The following is a 26,999-nucleotide window of genomic DNA, read 5'->3' as shown; positions in this document are numbered from 1 at the left end:
CAATGGTCTTTGGACACTAATATCTGTATAACAAAAACCGCCACGCCCCCAGAGCGGGTTGACGCAAAAATCCGACACTAAAAAATACCGGAACGTCCGGAAAGACGAAATCGGGGCGACGACCTGCCGCGGGCAAAAAAGAAGAAGAAGAAGAAGACCGCCACACCGCGCCAAAGAAGAAGAAAACGGAGCAGAATTTTATCCGACAAAACATTTTTTAATTCATTAATGCTAAAATGGTGGTCGAGTGGTCGAACGATTATCTCGGGCGGGTGCAGCAACCAGCCGGGGGCGAGAGCTCTAGCATATGGCAGCAGCGATAATTTCAGAATTTCCAAAGCCGATACCGAGACCCGATCTCAGCCCGGCGTACCGTGATTTTCTGATAAACCTGCGGGCGCACATAATAAATCCGACGAGCGCCCGCCGACGACAGTGCCGTAACATTTGGGTGGCAATAGCTTTGTTTTGGTTTCATTATGTGTATTCCTATTCCTATTCTATCTGCAGGGCGTCCCTATCCTAAAGGTCCAGGCGTTGCATTCATACCTTTCAATCCACTAAGCACATCGCGATCGCTCTCTTAGAGGAGTGTACTCTCCTCGAAGTACAGTACCTCTTTTATGGGGAGTTTGTATAGTTCCTCTGGTTCTTTAAATTGAACTCCTTGTATTCTTAATCGGTTGCTCTAGTGGTGCGCAGTTGGTTAGGAGCTGAAATTTAGTTTCCAAATCTTGTCTCAAAGGCAAGAAATCTTCTTGGGTGATCTATCAGTCTGTTCGTGATAATCAATTTCTCTATTCTCCAACATCTGCAAATTTTTTGAAAAAACTATTTTATTGCTCGAAGGTGGTAGAAAATGATTCAGTAAAAGAGATTTTCGAACTTCCATTGTCATTATTGTATTTTGTTCACACAACCTTTCGGTCAGATTTATCACTACCTGTTAACAAGTGCAGACTATTCGACCCGAGCTTCGGATCATTTGATATGGTGTTGTTGGATCCATACGTGTTCTGCGATTCCTGACCTTTGGATTTCACCCCCCTTGTGTGTTTTCTAAGTTCTTCAACTGTCACATTTAAATGGTCTTTTCGTTTTTATAATATATGACTCTCCACTATCACAGGGTATTTGGTAGATACACCCTTTTTTTGAGTCGATGTTGTTGCCTTTGTTCCTTTTAAGTATGTCGTTCCGGATTTGAATACTGTCTTAACTTTGTAATGTTTTACTATTCGACTGATTTTTTCTGAAATTCGCTTGACATATGGGATCGGCAAGAGAGAGAGTATCTACCTCACATCGTTACCTACCTGACATCGTTCTACTGTTGCTTTCCATTTACAATTTGAAAATGTTTGGTCAATACATTATTGAGTGTAGCTATTATGCAGCAAATCCTTGTGATGTATGATTCCTTCAGAATGGTTAGGTGGATTATATCTATTCAAAATATAGTAGAGACAGATTCTTATGGCTGACATATTGTCTCCGATACGATTAATATGTTAAAGGGTGCTCCCCATTGCCCTATTCTGAGCCCTCTGTGATGTAACTGGTCAATTTACTGCATTGTATGCAGATTATACAAACTTGATTTTTAGTTTGGAGGTCGCTGAAAAAATATAGGCAAATGTAATAATAACGGTTTTTGGTGCACACGATCGGACATTTGGTTCCTTTAAACACAATGAATTGTCTTTTTTCGCCGTTCAGACCAGTCACTAACATTTAATGATAGTGACAGAAATTAATACAATTAAGTATTATTTTCTTTATTGGACTAAAAATAGATAAAAGGCTTGATTGGAAGGTCCCTTATTCGAAGCATGGTAAGAAACTTAACTAGATACTGCTATTGACTTGGTGTGTTTTCCGGGGGCGGGGGATTAGTCAAAGCTGATTCAGAATTACAAATTCTCCGTTTGGTTGAGTTTGAATCGAGTTAGAAATCCTTCTTTACGGTCTTATTAATTCTTATGAAATTGTCAGTTTGCCCATTCATTCATTCTTTTAATTCAAATTCTTCAATTTTAGATTAATATGAACATTTTGGATTGTGTTGTTTATTTATTAGCTTATACTGGTATGTAATCTAAACAAATACCTATTTAACTAAATGCCAATAAGATTTTTTATTTTTATTTATATATTTTTTATTTTATTTATTTATTTATTTACTTGAAAATATGTAATATTCTTAAACTCAAATGATCTAACTTTAAGTTTTATATTTTTTGTAAAATTATTAATATTAGGTGTTATTATTATGAACCCTCATGAACAAATGTATGTTTTTCTTTAATAAAGTAAATTTTTCTTTTGATTGACATCTACGCGACCGTTAACAGATGGGCAGACTAGAATAGGTACAGAGCTTTGCTTTTGTATTTTTTCCAAACTACTTGGAACAGTTCTCTAATGATCTTTTCATTTAGAACTGTTCGCTGATCAGAAGTTTGGTTCCTATTTTAGAGCAACACAGTTCTAGGATAAATTTTGGTGGCCATTTTTAATTTTCGTGTTTGTACGTTATTATTTTTCGACAACGTGTGTGTGTTTTGATTATTGGTTCCTGTAATCCCTTCGTGATAAATTTTATGGGCTTAAGTAATATTTTTGAATATTTTTTGCCATGCCATCACCAAAAAATTTTGTATCACAAAAAGGTTTCTTTATACAACTGTGGGTAGTTTAAAAGCTATTTTTCTTTCCGTGTGTGTTGCTAAAATTTAAAAAGCTAAATCGCCTTCAGAAAAAATTGTAAGGTTAGAGTACATTGTGAAGCCTGGTTAAGATATGAGAACGGTGCCCCAGATTCTGGTCTTCGAAATATTAAAACATTTTCATTTTAAATTAAGAAAACATTTTTGGGGGGTAGGAGATAATTTAAACGTCTAATATAATAAATACTATAAGTTAATTTGTCAAACTCTGTTTTCAGCATTCAAATTTTAATTACGCGATTTCGTTATCAAGTCAATCACCACCAATAGGATTAGCTAGAAACACTTTATCCCCAACGTAAAATATATTCTATCAGAGTTATAGCCTGCTTATTAAGTTATTGAAGAATAGTTGTTGAAATACATAGACATATCATCTAACCCGTAATACTATTTGCATATAGGCCCCAAGGAGGATACTTCAATAGGAAATATGATATATTTTCCTTTACGTTTCTTTGAAAGTGGTGAAGGATTGCCTTTATTTTTTTTTCTATTTAAAAAATTATCATAAAACTTTTGGTGGTGTATATTTCTACCGCAGAGTACTGAGGCCAGTTTTTGAAGTAAAATCTACCCTTCCAACTAAGAATGGGAATAAGCTTACGAACCTGGTAGAACATAGTTAGAGAACTCAAAGCGTTGGGTTACACATGTGCGGAGACTTGTGCTAATCACCGTACTAGTGAGCTCAGCTTGGAGCGACAATATAACTAAAAAGCTTCTGACCCATCGGAGAATCGATAAACCGAACATGTACACGTATTTGATCGTAAGCTGTGTTAATATACAGCGGGTACGCCATTGGTCGGCGATTGGATAAAACACTGACATGAGGCAAAGACAGAGAGAAGGCACCCTTTCTGGGTCAGCGGACGCCAGAATTTTAACATTTTTCTCGCCGAATTATTTATACCGTTATTGATAACGCGTAGATTATGAAGAAAGGAACGATGTAACGCGGCAAAAAATCGTCAGGGTATTTAACGGGCGTTTATTTTTTGTCGTGGTTCGCGAAAGTTAATGGCCATGCCCTAAAAGAAAATTTTTTTTTCGCCGATAAATTTTAAACCCCGCGTTATCTTGAGCGCAAATTCGTAGCTAAAGTGGTAATGGCGTCCGCGACAGTTGAACAGTACGTATGTTCCGATTTATTAGCAAAGAGTACAGTGACGTAATCGGTTCTCATGCAAAACAGTAAATTAATTGCTCTTGCAATGAATAAATATTCTTTTGGTTTATTAATGTTACGACGATATAAATTTTGATTTAAAATTTCCAAATGGTCACGTCAAATAAAAATGCTTTTGACATAGTAGTGCTTAGTAGTAAAGAAAAACTTAATTTGCATTTCAGAAAATTCATGTCGCTGATCCCCTTAATGAATGAATGTTTCATATGTTCAGTAATTTTAATTTAATTTTTAAAAAAGATGCTATGGGATACGAATGTTCGTGCAAGATAAAACCAGAACAGAGATTCTTTGAGCACATGAATAAAACTGATCTGTATTTGCCTCGCATCTTTGCTACTGTAAGAAATTCAACAAGATCTGATCACCTACTGTCCTGATTTCGTTGATTTTTTGTAGTTAGACTTTTTGTTTAGCGAAGAAGAATTTCAAATTTGTCAATGTCCTCCACTAAAAAAATAAACTCAAATTTCAAATTTCAAAAGGGGAAAATATAAGCAAGCAGGTTTTTTAAATAATAAAATGCGCAAGTACATATGTTATGTTTGTTTAAAATGTTAAAAAGATCTTACTAATTTGTATCTGCTTTTTTCGGAGTTAGATTATTATAATTTTATTTTTACAAATACTGACGAATAATGATAAATAAGGTATTTGATCATCAGATGATAATATTAAATGATTTTAGACATGGGTAAATGTAACTAAAGAATCAAACAAAAAAACTCTCTCTGTCTCTTTTTTCTCCTCTTTCTCCTCCCTCTCTTTCTGCCCCTTCCCTTTCTCCCCCCACTCGTTCTTTCTCCCCCTCTCTTTCTCCCCCCTCTCTTTTTTCTCCCCCCTCTATAGAGAATAGTTCGTTTTGCTCTGAATATATAAATATCAAAAGAATTAGGTCACCAGTATGGAATTCACCGCATCCCTTCAATAATTTTGTAATAATTATAACGGCGAGTTTAATAAGTATATAATGAAATATGTTTCATAAACGCCACTTTAGCTCGCAGTATACTCCAAAAATAAGTATGACATGGTAAGTTCTTAAGCTACGTCAAAAATCTTAGGATCTAAATTCCGCTGTTATTAACATTACATTATAATATTTCCATAAAGCTCTAATTTGTCACGAATCACCATGTATATTATCGAAAAAGAAAATACCTAGCTGAGGTGATAGCGTTCGTTTAAATATATCATACTTGCACTTCCCGGCCCGGTTGTTCACGGCAGGAAATACCACTTGTTCTAATAATTAGCCTATAATTAATAAAGCCTCAGCTAATTATCATACCGAACGCAGAGAACTCACGTCACACGTATTAAGGACTGAGCTTACATTGTCGATAACTGGTCACCGTAATAAAAGTAGTCACATAAAACAGATAGAGATTGTCGCGTTCGTTTATAATTGGTTGAGAAATGATCGGGAATTTTGAGGTTCGATTACGAGCCGATCGTTGATGGGTTTAAACCAATGGAAGTGGTGGGACATTTTAACGTCAGACTCGAAGAAATGTTTGGTCATCGGCCAGAATTTCTACAGCTTTTTTAATGGCCACAGTCATTGGTTAAAAGATCGCTACTATTTAGTATATCATGTTACGGAAAGTTATTCCGCTGAAATGGAACTTGACATTAAAAAAAGCTATGTACACACTACTATTTGCTAGGCACATATTACCAATCATTTATATCAAGCGATTATTTATGTTCCCGCACTCTATGTTTCACTTTATTGACGGACTACTCGCGATGGGTGTCGAATGTTCCAGTCGGCCTCTAGAATAGCGGGTACTGTATATTGGCAATTTTTCCCTCTTTTTTGAAGAATACAGAGTGTTAATGACTGTCATACTACAAGTTAGGAATAAATTTACTTGTGCTTGTACTAGATGCGAAGCTTATAATTTATTTTTCTTATTTTCGAAACTTTTTCGCCCATTTATTCTTTTATATATTTATTTAAATTATATTTATTTATATAGTATAGTAGTAAATGGTTAGAAGCAAGCTTCTGGTTAATTCGAAAATTTTTGAATTTGATAAAGTTAAGATGCATTATATCGCCTGTTGTTTAATATGTATTCTAAAAAAAAATCTTGGAGGCCATTACGAAGATAAATGAAGGAGTCTAGTAGATGACCATAAATAACAAGGTACACAGTTGACACATTAGTAATTGCTGAGAGCGTAGTGGCTGCATTACATTTGACTTTTTGAAAACTTCATAGTTTTGTATGAAAATGTGGCATTATATTTTACGCTTAAACTCTTTTTCAAAAAATCAGCATTCAATTCGTCAATTTCCCTGGCATCGAACGTTAAACAATTTTCATCGCTATGTTTATTTTATTTATTTATTTTTTCTTATTATCATAACACATTATTATTTCAGTCAAATAATTTCGATAAAATCTCCTCTGACATTTCCCGAGTTTAATAAAGCGACAATAGATATCGGCCATTTCAAGTGGAAAAATCGCTTATTAACAATTGATCGAGATTATCCCTGGGGGTCTGTAATTAAATTAAAATCTTAAATAACCTTTATTCGTGCGGTAGGTGTTTTTCATTAAAATTATCCGTCTCATTTAGCTAAATAACACGATCGGTAATCAAGATGCTGACGAACCGATTTCGCAATTGGGGCGCCAGTTTTATCTTTGTATTCCACAAACGGCTAATTATACCACGTTCAAAAGTATCTACCATTCCCCCAGAACAATTCGTTCAACACGGTTTAGTTTATTTATATAGCTATTACATAATAGAAAGTCTGCAAATACGGTAAAGCTGTTACCCCTCAGGCGGCTATGACATTTTCGTGCACATTAATTTCACACACTATCCTGCTGTTTGCTCCATTTCTTTTATAAAAACTTGTTTATTTATTCATTTATTAAAAGTTAGCTAGTTACAACAAATATTTTACATTAAAATTGCAGCAACAACTTACATTAATAACACTATATTAAATATATAACATAAAGTCGATTCAAATATAGGTTTTTCATCGATTTCTTGAAAACATGTACATTATTTTTTTAGTTTCTCTGGTAATACATTAAATAGCCTAATTCCGCCAATAAAGAGCCGTTTTGTGCTCCAAATATTATATTTGTGGGTCTGTGGTCCCCGAATAAAAAGTACTCTAGTTAGCAGGAAGAAATAAAATCAACATAGGTTTGTCATTATGGAAATGGTTGGTGCAACATTCATCCGATCGTTAGAAGTCATCAAAAGTGCTGAATTGAAAATTAGTCATAATTATAGTATTTTGAATTAAAAACCGAGACCACTGGCTTGAGTATCATTTTACCTAATTTTTCGCATATGTAGTTTACGTGGTGCAAAAAGTGCAATTAATATTCAGACTTACACGTAAAGGTCAAAAGGATATTATATTTAATGTTTGTGCCCAAAAACCATTACCCATTACCTTGGCTTTACTAGTATTTAATTTTAATTTGCTCAAATATAACCAGTCATGCCGTATATTAATTCCTGAATTTGAATTAGCTGTAACAACCTCACCCACAAAAATGTCACTTATCCTATTAACATAACACTCCCCGCGTACCCTCAAGTCATTATCAATTACCGCAGAAATATTTTCCAAATTGTCACGCAAAGGGACTTGCCTTAATTGTCACACGCTTAACTCTATTTCCTCTGAAAACTGAAAGTTCAGATTGTCAGGAAATTATATATTTTCACGTGACAATTGTTTCGACAACACCGTGTCTTTATCAAATGTAATATTTACAAACTACTTGCTACTATATATACAAAAAATGACAATAAAACCTTAATTAATGTTGTTGTGAGAATTTAAGTTTAATAATGGAGGGGTATTTAAATCTAATTGATCGTTAGATTAGCGTTCTGTATTAGTTTTCGGATAAATAGAGTTTACTGTTGTCTGGATTTGTTTTTTATTTATAATTTTATCGATAGTGGATAGTTCTTTGTTGTAATTTTCTGTTGAGAGTGGCGTATTAAGAATTCTGTGAATAAAAGAGTATATAAGGGTGATTTGAGCTGTTATGTATGACTGTGTCCGTGGGTGAAGGTTTATGGTAAATGGAAAAATCTAATTTGTTTTGCGTTTTCGTAATAGTTAAGTATAAAAAAATTATAAAGTTATCCTGTTCAGTCTCGATAGTGAATTTTATACGATTATATAATGAGTTAATGTAATTTAAAAAAGATTTCAATTGTCTGTCTGTTCCATCAACTTTTACTTAGAGAACTTCTACTTAAAGGATGTTCTAGTATGATATTTTCCGAATATCCATAAAAATCTCGGCTAACAAAGGACTAAATGGGTGTCCCATAATCAAACCTTCCTTAGAGATGTAAATATATCCATTAAATTCAAAATAATTTTGAACTAAAGACACTATTAAGCAATCTAATAAATCTTGTTTCACCAATGGGTTAACCTGTTACCGAGTGAGGGTGAAATCTACTAAATCTATCACATCCATAGGTGGAATACTGGAAAATAAGTTTCATACATCAAAAGACAATAGTGTTGCGTTAGAAGGGATTTTGCTATCTTCAATTTTGTTGATTAATCCAAAAGAATTTTTTATTGCAAATTTTGGTTTAAAATCTGTGTGGACCTTTAAAATATTTACTAGTTTTGTTGAGAGTTTAACTGCTGGAGCTGTTACATAAAACACGACTGGTCTAATGGGCATATCTTGTTTAAGTAAATTAACTATTAACTAAAAAATATAATTTCGGATAGTGAATTTTATACGATTATGTAATAAGTTAATGTAATTTAAAAAAGAATTCAATTGTCTGTCCGTTCCAACAAAGCAAGCAAAGACATCATCCACATATCTATACCACCATAGAAAACTTTTACTTAAACGATGTTCTAGCATGATATTTTCCAAATTATCCATAAAAATCTTGGCTAACAAAGGACTAAGTGGGTTTCCCATAATCAAACCTTCCTTAGAGATGTAAATCTGTCCATTAAATTCAAAATAATTTTGGTTTAAAGATACTATTAAGCAATCTAATAAATCTTGTTTCACGAATGGGTTAATCTGTTTCGGAGTGATGGTGAAATTTACTAAATCGATCACATCCACAGGTGGAATACTGGGAAAAAAGTTTTGTACATCAAAGGACAATAGTGTTGCGTTAGAAAGGATTTTGTTATCCTTAATTTTGTTGATTAATTCAAAAGAATTTTTTATTGCAAATTTTGGTTTAAAATCTGTGTGGAACTTTAAAATATTTACTGATTTGATGAATTCTTTTTTAAATTACATTAACTTATTACATAATCGTATAAAATTCACTATCCGAAATTATATTTTTTAGTTAATAGTTAATTTACTTAAACAAGATATGCCCATTAGACCAGTCGTGTTTTATGTAACAGCTCCAGCAGTTAAACTCTCAACAAAATTAGTAAATATTTTAAAGGTCCACACAGATTTTAAACCAAAATTTGAAATAAAAAATTCTTTTGGATTAATCAACAAAATTGAAGATATCAAAATCCCTTCTAACGCAACACTATTGTCTTTCGATGTATGAAACTTATTTCCCAGTATTCCACCTATGGATGTGATAGATTTAGTAGATTTCACCCTCACTCGGTAACAGATTAACAGAAACAAGATTTATTAGATTGCTTAATAGTGTCTTTAGTTTAAAATTATTTTGAATTTAATGGATATATTTACATCTCTAAGGAAGGTTTGATTATGGGACACCCATTTAGTCCTTTGTTAGCCGAGATTTTTATGGATATTCGGAAAATATCATACTAGAACATCCTTTAAGTAGAAGTTCTCTAAGTAAAAGTTGTTGGAACAGACAGACAATTGAAATCTTTTTTAAATTACATTAACTCATTATATAATCGTATAAAATTCACTATCGAGACTGAACAGGATATCGTTATTATTTTTTTAGACTTAACTATTACGAAAACGCAAAACAAATTAGATTTTTCCATTTACCATAAACCTTCACCCACGGACACAGTCATACATAACAGCTCAAATCACCCTTATATACACAAAATGGCTGCATTTCACTCTTTTATTCACAGAATTCTTAATACGCCACTCTCAACAGAAAATTACAACAAAGAACTGTCCACTATCGATAAAATTATAAATAAAAAACAAATCCAGACAACAGTAAACTCTATTTATCCGAAAACTAATACAGAACGCGAACAATTTAAAACGATTACATACATAGGAGAACCCAGTGAAAAAGTTTCCAAACATTTGTCAAAATGTGGGTTAAAAATAGTTTTCAGAACTAAAAACACCAGAGGTAAATTTTTAAAAAGCAGTAAAACGAAATGTCTAAAATCTCAAAAATCAGGTTGAAATGTGGATGTTGTCCTAAAATTTATATTGGACAAACAGGTAGATCCTTCAAGAAACGCATTAACGAACATAAAAGAGTTTTTAAAAACAATAGTCTAGACTGTAATTATTAAACACAGAAAAACAGATTTTTGACGACAATTTTGATATTTTACATACAGCCACAAAAAGCAGAAAATTAAATTTATCGGAAGCCATGGAGGTTAACAAAATGAAACATTCAAATGTATTACTTAAAGATCATTTATATTTAAATACCTCTCCATTATTAAAGTTAAATTCTCACAATAACCTTAATTCAAGTTTTATTGTCATTTTTCGGTATATATGGTAGCAGGTAGTTTGTATATATTACATTTGATAAAGACACAGTATTGTCGAAACAATAGTCATGTGAAAATATATAATTTCGTGAAAATCTCAACTTTTAGTTCTTGTTTATTTTGTCTAATGGATTTTCATCAAGTAAAAGTCACTTCAGTTCAATTTCATTCATTTTTTTTAATATTTTAATATTTTAATATTTTTGGAATATTTATATATTTAAACCATTTTTAACTATTGATAATGACCTATATGGTAAATGGAAACACTCTATCGACATTGGTATTGTTTGTTTATTCGCGCCATTAAAATAGAGCTTGTCAAATGATAACATTTTATCTCGCTAAGATGCCAATTTTGACGTTTAAATTAATTTCCATTGCGCATATGTTTTTGTTAACAATTTAAAATGACTCGTGGTTAAGTTTTGCCTCATAAAATAAGAACAGCGATCATTCACTTGCCTTTAAAACGACAAAATGCTTCCAAAAAACGACAAACACCCAGGACTGAAAGTCGCTTTATTCCTATACCAACAAGCTTTAAAACGGATTATCAAGGAAAATCGGTTGACTAATAACAACGAATTGAAAATGTTATGAAATTCCACGAAAAGTTTTCAAGAGCTTGTCACAGAGCTGCAAAAGGACTGAAATGTAAAACATGCAAGCAACTATTTTTTAGTATTCGTTTTTATTTCAATATATCTAAGGGAAACTCTGACTGATAAGTATTCAGCAAAAAAAAAAACAGATTAGAATGGGCCAATGGAGCATTATTTGGAGTGATGAAGTCAGATTTCTAATACGCGTTGGTGATAAAATTAGTCGTTTCATAAAAACTACAGAAGAAGTGATTAAGAAAAAGACTGTCTTGAAAAAAAAGTTAAGTTTCCGACTTCTGTTATGATTTGGCAAGTGGAGTGGAAAAGTTATGCTTTGTGGAAGATCTTATGATACTGATAAGTATATTAATGTGCTTTGGAATAACTTACACCTCAAATTAAACAAATGCGTTTAATCAATATTGAATGTATCCTCCAACAAGATGGGCCGCTTGCCATACGGCTAAAAATGCGGAAAAAAAAATGGATTGGAAAACTAGAATATTCCAATTTTAAAGTGGTAGTCCAGTAGACCAGTTCTATCGAAATTTGAAACCTTGTTTCCCAGCATGACGAAAAAGCTCCAATCGAATCACGCAAGAATCCGAACCCGTCTGCCATAAATAAATTTGGAACAGTCTTACACCAGATCACTGCCGAAGATTAGGTGGTACTAGGTAAAACGGAAATCAGAACAATAAAAAAAAAAACAATTTTTCCTTTCATCTATTTAGTAAATAGGTGCAACGTTATTTTAAAATTTTTATAAGGTGCATTTCACAATTTCAGTACAGGGAGTAGTATTTTTGACAAATTTTGCGGGGTATCTTAACGATAAAAAGGTACGGGTTTCGCAATGCCTACTTTTATGTGAAAAGAAAGATGCCGCCCTAGGTTTCGTTGGACTTTTAGGGGACTTTTGGAAATTGTTACATTTGCATACTGAAAAACTGATGAATATTTCGTTATATAACTTTTCCCGTAGACTTCAGCACCAATAAGATCGAAAAGTTATTGAATCCTACTGTTTTTTCAACGTATATTATTTTCTATTTGAGTTTTTTATTGGGTGTGATATTTTGTCTATGTACTATTTTACAATAATATTAAATATGGAACAAAAATATCGTATGTTATTAGAAATTCATTTTAGTTTTTAAGCAGTTCTGGCTTATGTAGTCAACTTCACTAAGACAGGACTTGCAGTTGCGAAACAGAGATTTCGATATTAAAGATAATTTATCTGAAATTTTCTTTATCCGATCTGTCACCTTTGTGCCGATCTCGTACAATATTTTGTATATGTCCTACGCCTTGCTCGGTAGTGACCTTTTGTACCTTTTTGCAATCATTCGGCACATAAAACTTCAAAATATCGCAGCGTATTCACTCGTAAAGTGCTCGCCGGGTACACAATTGGTTTCGCTTAACACACACACGACGGTGTGACGAAACACAAAGCCAAAAATATGAGACGATGTGCTTTGTCAGTGCGAATTTCGGCCAGACCGTCAGAAAGGGTCCGGGGAAACATAACAATAAACAAAAGAGTCTTATATGACTAAACAATAACCTTGTGTAACGTCCGCACTTTCCTTTTTAATGCATTCGTTGAAACAAAACTGCCAAATATATATGTACAGAGTGGGTCAAATGGGAAACTTTTAAGTTAGACTTTTTCCAAAGTGTTTCAACTTTTTCAAGAATTATCGTTACGAAAAACTCACTTTTAATAGAGAAAGACAGCAGCAGACAGAATATACGAATTCATGGTCGAAACTTGAGTAAATTGATATACCGTTTATAAAACATTGCTGGATTACATTTTAAAAAGCGCGATGCAAGCTTTCATGGAAGGAATAAATGCACTGTCGGGAAAAGACACAAAATTAATAAATACTCATATTGGGAGCAAAAAATTTATTTGTTACTATTTCTAAGACTTCTTTCACCAAATGTTCTACCTTATTCCTCCTGAAATTGCCTCAAGAAAATGCGAAAAAATACCTACGTTTTCTTGGTCTTCATTCATTATCTATTTTCATATTATTCTTACCCCTATATAAGCTTTTGTGTTAGAATAATTAATATTTTATCTCAACTTCACGATATAACTTTTAAGTTATCCTCCGTGATTCATAATCCCTGTCATCGCAAATGTATATTTTATTACTTTCTCGCATAGAATATAATATTTTTAGTTACGATTTTTTGATGATACACCCTGTATATTTTTGAACCTTTGAAAAAAACTTAAAATTACATTTCCAAAAATATGTGACACTTTGCTAGAGTTTTCTTTTAAAAATTTAATTCTTTAATTTCGGAGTAAATTTTAGACAGAACGACTGTCAGAAGGCAAATGCGTTGCCAAATTCTGACTGGTTGTAAAGATGCTAGATTTTTATTTAACCAAGTAAATTCCACTTGCACTTTTCTAGTACAGTGTGGCAGGTATTTCGTCCTTCAGTTCGTTCTAATCTAGTCTTTAACTTTCATGTTCAAGTAAAATTCTTTTTAACAATTAACAATTGATTAGTAGTAGTAGTAGTCACTGCTTCGCTTTCAAAAAACAAACCATACACAGTGCGCAGTTATTTCCGGTAGCTTCTAGTTAAAAACTATCAACCAAAATATCAAATATGCTATATTTTTGGAAAAGTAATTCCAAGTAACTTTCAATAACAGAACGTCCCATATAAACAATTATATTGAAACAATGTTATTCTGTGTAAAAAGTTGATTTGAAAATATTGTGAACATGAAACACGAAATTATTTGCAAAATGCACATTCTCCCATTACTCTGAAATGATAAATGGGTACCTTTTACTAAAGTGTCTTCTGAGAATGGAGCTCCAGATACCCACAATAATTTTCGTCTCTCTCCTATAGAAAATCGAGTTTCCCTTTAGAAGTGTGCAACTTGACCCGTCCTGTACCACGTCGTTAACGTAAAATGTGACTTACCTATTCTGGTAGGTCCGTAAACATCTTGTAAGTTTAAAATAAATACCCATTCTTAAAATATTAAAAAGATAAAACAAAAAGCTTAAAACTTCAAGTTTTAACTCTTCATTTTCTTGTACAATGTCGCATTTCATTTCGAAAATTTAAGCTTATATGTTTTAACTTGAAATATTTTTAAAACATTCATTTGAGATAAAATTTTCAGCCAAAGTTGATTAATGCAGGTTGTCCCATTAGTGCGGCGGTCGTTGATATCTTGGCAATAGATAGCGATAGAAAAAAAATAGATTCAAAAGTTGCATCTAGTGCGTAACGTAAAATTATTTTCACGGATACAGGATGTCCACGCATGCATAAAAAGGAAAAGTGGCGAGTTTTCTTAGAGAATCCCTTATATTTTCATTCTGACATAAACATATTTAATTTCACTTTAGTTAAAAAAGCCAGACGAACACTATACAAATCCAGATCAAAATCATAATAAATGTAAAGAGGCTATTATTTGGTTAACTAGTCTGACCTAGAAGACCGTGGTGGAGGTTTTCCGCAACCTGTCCAACGAATATTGACTGGTGACTAACTAGTCGATAATTTCTTGTTTTCTCCAGGCGGCAATTGAAGCCTTCTTATATGCGCCATGAATGCCTTATACGTAATTAATAGTGAATCAGTCTGAAGAAAATTTATCAGTTCACCAAATCCATTTTCCCTTTTCGCGATGGCCGTTGACAGGCCTTCCACAGAAGCTTGCCGATTACTGGTAATATTTTTCTCTTGCTACATTTTTGGCACTATATAACCTTCATTAATTCATGTCTCATAAAGCTAAAAGATTGTCTTCAAATTCCATATTTTTTAAAGTGGTCCATAAAAGATTCAGTATATATTTTGTCTATGCATAAAAGCCTTCTGATATATTAATTATTCTAGTTGTGAACGACATACTGTCATTCTGACGAATGGTAGGTATTTCTTTTTTTAAATAAGAGGAGTGGATATTTTGGTCACTTATTCAAAGACTTTTATTGATCTGCCTGGACTTATCTTGGGAGGTGCCACTTGACCTGCTGTCATTTTATCCGCAATAATTTCAAAAATGGTGAAATTTCCAACTTCAGACATTCGGGAACATTGGTCAACAGGATCTTGTACAGTAAAATACGAGTAATCGCATTTTATGAAATCATGTACGTTATCATAATTATCGTATTACTTATCTTTATAGTACTGGTGTTGATGATAAGTGTTCAAAAATGGTAAGCAAGCTCATTTCGGTATTATATTATAAATTCAAATTTGCATGAACTCTATTGCATGCTTAACAAATAACACCATTGGACTAGCCATTATCTTCCTGTCGCGCGTTTGAGTCTGCATGTAATAGTTTCCCATTTATTTTATCACTAGATGACATCTACCGAATTTTAGGAATATCTTAATGCTTCCTTTCCAATTAATATGTCCAAAGTCGAGAATATTTTAATGCCTCTCGTCGCATAATTTATTTCGATCTCCTTATCTTTTTGCTTAATTTCCGAAACGAATTGTTATATTTTATCCGCCGTTATCGTCGGTCCGACAGACAATAGCGAATATCCGACGTACGGTAAACATTTTTCGCAATGCAAATCAGTTTTTTTACGTCGCGAACGACAAATTTCTAACTGCCTCGTTGTTTCCGCGTACGGAACATTAATTTGAAATCGATGTTTATGCAAATCCGATTCTGTATTTCTTCTGGCGGCCGGCCATTAAAGTTTTCGGCATCTAACGGTTGTAGTTTTATTTACATACGCCCAAAAAATACGGCTGAACCACGAAACTTTTACTAATCCCCTGGACCACCAAAAGATTGCGATTTTTGTTTTGTTTCAGGTGTGTCTGTGTGCGTGCGTGTGGTGTACATACTTCCGCGAATCATATTAGGGTCCACCCTATGCAATGTTAAAGACAATTAAAATATGTATAAAATTAGCAGCACATTTTGACTGCTTTAAAGTACAACAGACATCGCATATTGTCAACACTTGGTGTCGTAGCAACTCTTTACCTCTCAATTCCTACAGGTGAACAACTTAATGACTGTATGGTAAAGTTCAGATGAATTGAAATGTTTTTAAGACCCACACACCCCGATTCGTCCCTAGATTAGGGCCACACTAATTTGCATACACTAGAAAGGCAATGAAGGTAATATAAGAGCGGCGTTACTACAGGTAGAATAATAAATATAACAATAATTATAAATATGGAGAGGACAGATAATTGAAATATTAATTATTCTAAGAACAAGTAAATAAAAACTTATATAGAATAGGAATACAAAAATAGATAAACTGTAGTAAATATTATTAAATATTAAAAATAACGGTTTACAATACATCATGGAGACAACTAATAAGGGTCTCTAGAATGTTTTCTTGCGGCTCCCACATTCTTTCATCTATTTTGTGGACATCTTTTGGTACTGAACTTTGACCAGTTCTAATAATTGATTATTATTATTATTATTATAAGGCAAATTTGACACAAATATCATAAATAAATAAGTAAACCAGCTAAGAATAACAATAAACGTTGGAAAAAGGTAATAGTTTAAATACGAAAAAACAGACATTAAAACAGTAGAAGAATAATTAAATGGACAAGAAAAAAACTATACTTACTTAACTTACTATGTAATTTCAGTTTATTTAGCAACTTAGCAGGCACATGAGGAAATGAATTCGTATTTTATATGGAACCCCTTTGTACTGGTTCTAAAAGCCTTATCTTATTTTTTCTGCTATCTACTGTTGCTTTTTGTTTCTTTCTGACAAGGATTATAAAATCGAGAGTAGACTATATTTGATTGTGTGAAAAAGTGTTTAGAAGTGCATTCAAAAACTGTGCCCAATGCGTTGAAAGCTTGCCATAACAAATTAGGTACACCGGTTTTCACACGGATTAAATAGGGGGCGTTCACTTTTGGAGATACATTAGACTATTATATTAGACTATCCAAAGCAAATATTCGGACAGACGCCACTAACGTAGAACCTCAAAAAATGTGTTCTACACCTGAAGATGCCTCTTCATATAGGGAGTACATTTACCAAATTTCAGAAAGATCTCTGGAATGGTTTCTTAGGTGATACATAAAAGAACCGTACCACCCTCTATCTCAAAAGTTAAAACGTCAAGGATTTCAGATGATATGAAGTTCATTTTTAAACTAAATCCGCGATACGCCCCTCAGTATTAACATACCATTAAGAAACGACTGAGTAGTATTTAAATGTCCTGCAAAAACTGTTTTTGTATAAAGTCATTTTACACCGTGTGATTCATAGGTCGCGTGAATAATTAACAACAAAAACTACATTTCAATAGCAAGCATTATAATAAGTCGATGGAACTAATACTTTAGCAGCTCAAGCTATAGAACATGACCTTTCTTATGTTTAAGCTAAGGACATAAGTAAGGGAATGAAAGAGGTCAAAGGAATAAAGCCATCAGTGCGCGGTGTCATCAGATTTGTCTATTTTGGTTTAAATTGGCTACACTAACAAAGTCGACAAACAGTTTAACAGTCTCGCCGAGGGATCGCGATTTATCTAATATTGTTTCGTGACAGGAAATCGACTCTACGATCTTGATATCGCTATTTTCGACGGCACAGCGTTTCACTGAAACCGCAGCCTGACCGGAATACCAATTTATATACCGGGTGTTCGAGCGGCATCACAAAATATTCAAAGATCACGGCCATAACTTATTAGAAGGGGACGTAATGATAAAATCAGATCAGAAGTGAAATTTATATACCGTGTCATATAAAAATTGCAACAATTTTTCAGGCAGTTGGGATAAATATGAATAACAATCGATGATATTTTTTGGCATACTGCGAATTAAGTGATTGAATCTATGCGTGTGGCAGTTATCAAAAGCAAATGCAGTACATTCAGTATAAGATTTGTATGTTTGATAAGTTTAGCAACTTGCGGGCGAGATAATAATGGTTTCGTTAGCTCTTCCGAGGAAGTTTGCCATTTATAGTGGTGGTAGTAGTAGATAGTAGGTAGTGGTACAAAGAATCCACAAGAATCCACAACGTAGGGTATCCGTCAGGCAAGAATAGAGGAGGTCAAAAAAAGACTGGAGCCGAATGGTTCTTTCCTCTTCAGCGCACGACTTTCATTACGGAACGAATAACATGAGACGAGCCACTAGTGTAAAAGATATTTTTTTGATTAAATACAATTCTTTTTCTCAAAAAACATTTTTTGTAAAAACACTGCAACCACAAAGTTAAGATGGAAAATACAAAAACTAACCAAAACTATTAGTCATTCGATACGCTTCTAGAATTTAGAAACAGGAACTACTAAATATTTAAATTTAACTTGAACTTGCTGAGTCCAGTGTGTCCATTTTTCGTTGGTATTGCCTCAGTTATTATTGGAGATTTTTGTGAAACATAAGATGTTTTCAAAACAATCCTAGCTGGCTTTGTTCGCGACATACAGAGTGAAATAGAAAATTTGGGCTCTGCACTAGCCCTTTGCGTTTTAAACAACCTGTATCGTAATTAAAAGATGAATCCATTGACATACTTAGATTTTTGTAAAAAATATAATTCTGAAGTTACCAGCTAAAGTTATGTTTTTTAAATGGAACACACGGTTATTTATTTTATTCCATAGAATATTCTTATTGGTATTATTATTATTATTATTATCATGATTATTATTTATATTATTATCGGAAATACTACAAACTGCAGAGTACAAAAGGCATTCAACATTGAAAATACTGATCTCCGTCACCTTTTTTTAGGGAAGCAAATCAGTAAGCATAAATAAGGGGTGTTTTTTTTTCGATGTATAGAACTTTAAGTTGCAATAAAACAACGATGGATTATTCGATTGACATGAATTTTATTTATCCGAAAGATAATCGTGTGGCATTACATTTTAAATACGATTTCTGGCATATGACCACCACGGCTGGCGCGGATGTAGTCCGATCTGGACGTCCAATTTTCGATGACTTTTTCCAACATTTGTGGTCGTATATCACTTGACAGCTGTTAAATCGGTCGCCATCTTGAACAGTAATACCAACTTAAAGTTCTATACATCGAAAAAAAAAACACCCATTATATATACATATTTTTGAAAATATCCCTAAACTATCATATATTTTTAGAAAGTGGTGGTGTTTCATATACTTTTGCCTTGAATCCCTAAACTTAAACTTTTTAACTGTTTTTTAAGGTTAATTTTGTAATATAATAATAATAATAATAATACATTACTTGGAATAAAATAAAGATGGAAAACGTTTTCAAAAATGTCAAAAAATATTTGTCTAATTAGAAAGCAACTATACATATCTGAAAAGCGTATACAAAGCACAATTAAATTTAAAAATAAATTCAGTGTGTCCTATCAAAAACATAACTTTAACTCGTATCTTTTACAAAAAACCTTACGCAATCGAAATCAACACCGTGGTGTAAACCAAACGAAAACGAACTCAAAGGAATCATCCTGAGTGGACGTTTCGGATTTGTTGTTATTTATTTTGAATATCTTAATATCTGAATATCTAAATCCGCGATGTGGAACTAAAAGCAACATGAGTTCAAATCAGGCCAGCGCAGTGGCTGACCTAATCTTTTTGACTAGGTTGTACTACATTAATCATTGGGCGACGCTGTGTATATAGCGAAGTCGTAGGTGTGACATTTTCTCAGCTAGTCGGGGCATTTCGCTCTCTCTTTCTCTCTCTCGAAGCCGGAGGACCGCAGACTGCAGACGATGTAATATTTAAACGTAATACAATGTAATTCCCCCGTTAATCACAATGTGCGGAATCGAACCATTGTTGGCTTACCACGTGTTATATTTTTCAATCGTCAAAAGTGATTCGGTGTACACCGAATAAAAAAAATTACATATTTTTAAGTATTGTAATTAAAATGTTTTAAAATTGTAATTAGTTAATCTTAAAAGTTTCCCTTTTGTTCTCTTTGCAAGAAAAACTTATTTACGGTCGATCAATCTTGACTATCTAGAATGCACTATTTATAGGAAAATAAATATGTAAATATTATTCATATATTAATTAATAAATCCCTAAACTAAGACCTGTGAAGAAAAATGGGCATATCTCTTTCAAAGATTTACAGACTATCTTTGTTGACAATTGAAGGAAAAATTGATACCAAAAGTTTAAATGAGTCAAACCAACATCGTATTTTTAAATATAGCGATACCACCCGGAAACACTTTTTGGAATTACTTCAAACCTTCCTTGTAATGGAAAATTTGCAATGAATATAGAATTCTAGCATATACCAGTTCTCTGGGCCTACTTTATAATGGCTTGGTTGAACAGCAACTTTATATCTTCCATTTTCAATGTCTTTTTTCTTCTTCAGTGATACAATGGTAAGCGCAGTATTTTGTTTCCTGCAATATCTTCCCACTGTATTTTGAAAAAATGTTGTTTGAATACTCAGTTCTTTCATAATAGGATTTCTTCAAAACTAATATCTTTTGCTGGTAGATTAGAAGATAAAACATTTTTTTCTTCAACACGAAATTAGTCTTTTTGCAATGCTTCATGAATAATGGCTGCCATTATCCATAACCGTTGCTGACTCAATCGGAAAATAATTTATTCAAAGTAATTTTCGGCAACATTAGGTAACCGAGGTAACCTTCTAACTCGAGAGGACTGAGACGTCAATAAACTCTACTCTAACAATCCGCCTCCACGTCCATCGTGTAGCCGTTTTCCATTTTCCATGGTAGTTTAATATGCGTCGACCAACCTTTTATGTAGGGAAAACGTTTTAAATATACTATTTATTAACTTTTATTTCAAGGATAATAACAAGATTGGGAGCTAGAGCTAGAAGAAAAACAATATCAAAATTCAGATACATTCAAAGTAAGTGCAATCGAAACAAACAAAGCTTCTTACAAGAAATTTACAAATTTTGGATCATATTTAATCACACTTTTTTATTTTATTTTACTACACTACTTCCGGATTTCGTCTACGTCGGGTGTTGACTGTCTACCTGAGGTTTCATCAGAGATGCTCCTGGCTTCTTCTGTCTGAATCACACATCGCTCTCGGTGTTGTATCTACAAGTTCCACAGCCTGCGGTAATTTCTTTCAAAATTTGGCAATTTCAGACTGAAGTTAATTATAGGATTAGTTTATTTTTATAGGTATGAAAGTGGAAATTGAGAGGAACCTTTCTTTAACTGATCCAATTCACTTCGTAAGTTCTAATAATTCTTTCGACCGTACTGTTTAAACGCGACTGCATGTGTTAACAACGCGTCGAAAGTTTATCGGCGGTGTTATTAGCACAGAACGAAAACCACGTATATAAATACGACACGACAACATGAACACGGGTTCCCGACACATCTTACTCACACGAATTTATTGGCATTATCGCGGTAAATTATCGAAATCACCTCGACCCGATTTATGACAGAAAATATCTGTAATTTGGGCTCCGGGTCCCGTATAGTTACCGGTAAAAAGAAACTTTACGTTTATACAAGGTGCGCTGCAATTTTACACCATACCACATCAAAAATAACTCCCAATTTCGGTATGCCATTTTTTTAGAGAAGGTACGCCACTGCTTTTTGTGCAGCTTTGCAGAAAATTTTTCAACAAATTCTTAATTGACGCAAAAATACATTCGACTTAAAACCTAAATTTTAAAATTACTTAACTTATTAACAATATACAGGGTGACACAGAAAAGTAAACATCGCCGTTCCACTTTAAAACAAAATTTTGCTTTGCTTTTTTCTTATTTCAAATAAGGATCAAGTAGTATCGGGTATCCCTATTAGGTCACCACAGATTTTCACATATTCCTGATATGATTTTTACCACAAATGGACAGTTCTAGCTGCTTCACAAGGGCGCAAAACGGTGGATTTTTTCCTTGTATGCCTTTCCACCCCCACCACTTTTGGTTTCGTTCTTGGTTATAATTTGATCCGGTACACTAGCTTAGTTGTAGTACCAAAAGATGTAGTATTCATTACACTTTTTTTTTAAACTTTTATCAAGTATTTTTCCTTACTCTCCACCGGAACTTTTCACTAAAAATCAAAACCACATTGCCCTGATAAAGGCAACAATACTTGCTTCTAAAAACATTTGGTGGGAGATGAGGACCAATTAGAAAAAGTGTTTTTAGTATAGTCTAGTCTAGATTATGCTCGTGGGTGTTACCGATCAAAAAAATGTACTCTAGTCTTTGATTAATTAATTAATTCAGATTTTTCGAATTAGAGAATATAGTCTCGCCAAGTGACCATTTTTTAATTGCTAAAATCAGACACATTACACAATTAAAAAAAAAAACATGTATATTTTTTATAGGTAAGGAAATGAAAGGTGTGTCACTATTAAATAATTTTTCTTTTCTTTAATACAGTTTTTGTTACGTTTGCAGTCATGACATATAAAAAAAATCAGTAAAATTTGAAATATTTCAGAATACAAAGTTCTGGTATCGCTGTAGATGTTACTTTGGTTAGTCGTTATTTTTGTTATTTTTACCATGTTAACCTAGAAACCAACAAGAAAACATTTGTTGGATAGCACAACTACGTGGAAATTCGAAGTCGAATACTTATTAAGAGCTTTTAGACATATAGATTGACTCATGTCAATCACAAATGTATTTCTTGCATTCCGATCTAAATTATTTTTCAGAAAACATTGGAAAAGTCAGTGAGGGATACAGGAAAAGGCAAATGTTATAAATGTAGTAGATGTATAGTGCCGATATAAGCAACAGAAACCGTACATAACCTCAATTTCCTAACCCCCCCGCAGCGGGGGCCCCCCGCGCGTGGCGTCCTAGTGTCCCCCCTGTCTACCAGAGTGCGCTCCGCCCCCCACCCAGCTTGTGTAGCGTCCTGTTTTGCCCCGGTTCCGCCCGTCGCTGCTAGATGTCGCGCGCTTGTGTCGCCAGCTTGTGTAGCGTCCTGTTTTGCCCCGGTTCCGCCCGTCGCTGCTAGATGTCGCGCGCTCCGACCGTCGTAGGCCCCCCCCGGTAGAGGGCGGTGACGGTGCGGCGCGGAGACGGTGTGGCGCGGTGACGCGGTGGATCGGGTCGTCGGTAAACAAGTCGAGTGACTTATACAGAGTGTCTCAATAATCACGGTTTAATAAAAGAAAAATTATAGATACAATAGTAAATATTTATTAGCTCATATGTAGACAACGTAATGCTTCGTACAAGCGGTGTTTCTGGTCCATGAGATTTTCTACTTCATCGCGGTCGAGGATAATTTCGTCGCCATGATCCTGTTTCAGTATCAACTCACAGCTCTCTTCTTCGTTCGAATAGGTCACCTCGATACTGCTCCCGATGTAGACTGTTATGTCGTTCCAGAACATGATTTCTCCCACCTCGTCCTCCAGAAAGAACAAAAAATCCCAAAAATCCTGGACTTGAAAATCTATGTGCTTGTTCTTGAAGATGAAACGGACACCTGAATTCTTTATTTCGAAAATCGTGTTTTCATCGATAGTGACCACTTTGTTACACATTGTGACAAACAGACTGACTTCGGTATCAAATTCAAATGTACTTATATATCAACAACCCCCCACTATCGGTGTAATTAAGAGAGATATTTACATTTAGTCAATTTGAATAAGCATTTTGCCAAAAGAAGCAAACAAGCGCACGTAGTTACATATAGCGGGATTAAAATAGTTTTTCGATCTGCCGAGATGTTGTATTCGTTACCGCAAATGTCGTTAACGCCGCCGCTGGTGTTATTGGAATTCTTGATAGCGATCGTTTGCCATTCGCCGTGGTCTTCGTAGCTCCGGTTCGCGAAAACGAAACGTACCTTGTAATTTAAATACGGCTTATCTGCGGTAGTGTTATTCGACAATGTCACGCTAAAAGTTTGTAGCTTGTCGATTCCGTTGACCTGAGCGAGTTGCATACGCGTCCACGTATCGGGCCAAATGCACCGATTATTATGATTTTTGAAACAAACGAACGCTTCAATCACATCCTTAGGTTTATGTATATAGAAAACGTTTTGTACCACAGCCGACAACAAAACAAAGTGAGCACTTAACAAAACCATGTTTCTAGCCCGAATGAATCTATCCTAGATCTCGGTAACTGCTTTTATAACACTCAAACAATAATGACATTTATTCTGGGGAGGTGCCGGGCCGTCGATATGCATTTTGCTGTCCGGTCTGTTATAGTGAACAAAGCAGGGCAAATGAGTTTGCAATTCAAAATTGTTGCGATGTCGTACTGGTAACTTATGCCACATATTTAACAAATCGTGCGGTCTCACATGCTCCAAGAAATGTTGCACAGGAATCAATTCAAGTTGATCGGTATCCAAGCTTCTAAAATCGTCGAAGAAAACTAACTTCTTATTCATTGTTGTGAAAGATCGATAACTTTCTTAACAAATCCCTAATTTGTTTAAAGACACTCTCTGTGGGACAATTAATTGCGACAAGACTCAAGTCTATTTCACCGACTCTCGTTAATTTATTCAAAAATTCGTTGTATTCGTAATACGTTTTCTCTTTGAAAAAATACAAATGTCCGTTGGTGTATCGAAACGCGCCCGACAAATCGTCGGGCAGACCCGGAAACAGTTCCGTAGTAAAACCGTGTTCACTCGCACTCAAAGAACACTCGTCTATTTCTGCATAGTAGCGTTTACCGTAAAATATATACGTTCGACCGCCATACGTATTAAAAATAGCGTTCACTGTTTTACCCGCAGGCACACCCAGTCGCTGGACGCTTTGTCGGTCGCCCACTACCGTGAAACTCGGGAAGTGAAGTAAATAAAACGAATCACCGGTGACTACCAAAAGTTGTCCGTTGGGTCTCTGGTAGATATGCGAAATAGGAGCGTAAATAGGGACATAATCTGATATCATTTTAGGTTCCATGTAGACTTTATCACCTAATCTTATTATCCAAACCCATTTGTCGTAAAATAGATACATATGATGGTTAGACGTAACCAAAAATATGGATGGATTTACGTGACACAAATCTGGTACTTTTGTTTCGTTTTTCCCTATCGGAGGTTTCGTAGTTGTGGTAGTAGTGGTAGTTGATGTTGTTGTGGTCGGAGTTGTTACGCGGACGGTGGTTGTGGTTTTTTTACCATATAAACGTTGAAGACCTGCAACATCGTCGTATGACAATGTCTTAGAATTTAAGCTATACCAAGGGTACATAATGGCATTGCGATCGTTACTGTGCGCCAAACCCAACGTATGTCCAATTTCGTGGAACAACACAGTAAACAAGCTCGTTTTTCCTCCGGGCGCAGGCACTTCTAAACCGTAGTACCAATCTTCGGATTTATCCAAATGAACTTCCACGCACTCTTGTTGTTGATTTGGAAAAAATGCATGTCCTAATATGTTACCCCTTCAGTCAAAAGCAAAAGGACAGGATTCGTTCCCTTTACATCTTATGCTTTGTCTGTGGGTAGTATATTTGTCAGACATCAAAATCATTATATCCGGCTCTGAATAATTTAAGAAAAAATTTAAATTTGATTCATCACTCCATATTTTAAAAACCTCGGTTGCCAGCACTTTTAACTCTTGATAGTGACTGGGCGGTACTTGAATATACCAATTTAAATCCGTTTTCTGCCATCGCGAAACAGTCGTGAAGGCATTTTCTATTACACCACATCGGGGTTTATTTATTAGTTCGACGGTTTCGTTATTAAGAGTACCATCCACCGGTAAATTATAGAAATCCTGAAAATCCATTAGGGCACGTTGCAAACTCGACGCATTGATCTGCGTTAAAGATTCGTTGTCGTTAGGTGAAAGGAATCCGAATTTTTGTAAATATTCAATCACACCTTCCTCGGGCAGCGCGGCGACTATCGTCGACACGTCCGAACAGGTAGTAAAGACAGCGTAGCATAGCAACAAGACTCTCATCTCGTTCAAGGTCAGTAAAATACTAAAATGTATTCGGTTCCTAGCTAATCTTTTATAGGTAAAATAACAAAGAGAAGTGATGAACCAAACGCTTTTAGTCGCTATTTTGCGTGAGATGACGCAGAATATTACTCGAGAAATGGAACGAAAAAAGAATTATACTTCAATAGATTACAGTTTCGCAGTTTGTATTCATATCATAGCATTAGCGTGCTTTATTTTTACGTGTAAATGTATTATTAATTTTTTTGGATTGAAATAAAAAGTCTTATTTAAATAAAGAAAGTTTTATTTCATACAGGGATCCTTGAATACAACCAATTATATAAAAGGGCAGAATTTCTCAACGCGCACATGCGCAGTCTTCCTCCGGAGTGAAACATGCAATGGGCGTGATCCGGTTGAAATTTCGGCGGATTCAACCAATTATCATCATCGAATTTCTCCACGTTAATGACTCTGCATGCGACATCCTCCTGATCCATTTTCGACATTAAAAATTCCATTTTTGATCTTCCTCTCACGTATATCAAGTCAGCATTTTCTATCAGTAGTCCGATCAACGTATCAATGTCGGAATATTGAACAAAACCAGAACTGTATTTGAGACCGTGATGATATTGTTCGAGCCAGCGTACCGTCCTTTTTTCTGCACCGGTCAACGTGCAATATTCACGCGGCGGTTTCAAAACGTAATGACTAATTTGACATCCATTGTAGACAGCCATTTCTTTAACGACAAATCCATCTTCTAACTGGAAGCCTTGAATATCTACCGCAACGATGCGCATTTTTAATAT

This window comes from Cylas formicarius, unplaced genomic scaffold, assembly GCF_029955315.1.
Source record: "Cylas formicarius isolate icCylForm1 unplaced genomic scaffold, icCylForm1.1 PGA_scaffold_8__14_contigs__length_24414737, whole genome shotgun sequence".
Classification (NCBI taxonomy): Eukaryota; Metazoa; Arthropoda; class Insecta; order Coleoptera; family Brentidae; genus Cylas; species Cylas formicarius.
Note: the sequence above shows the minus strand (reverse complement) of the source record.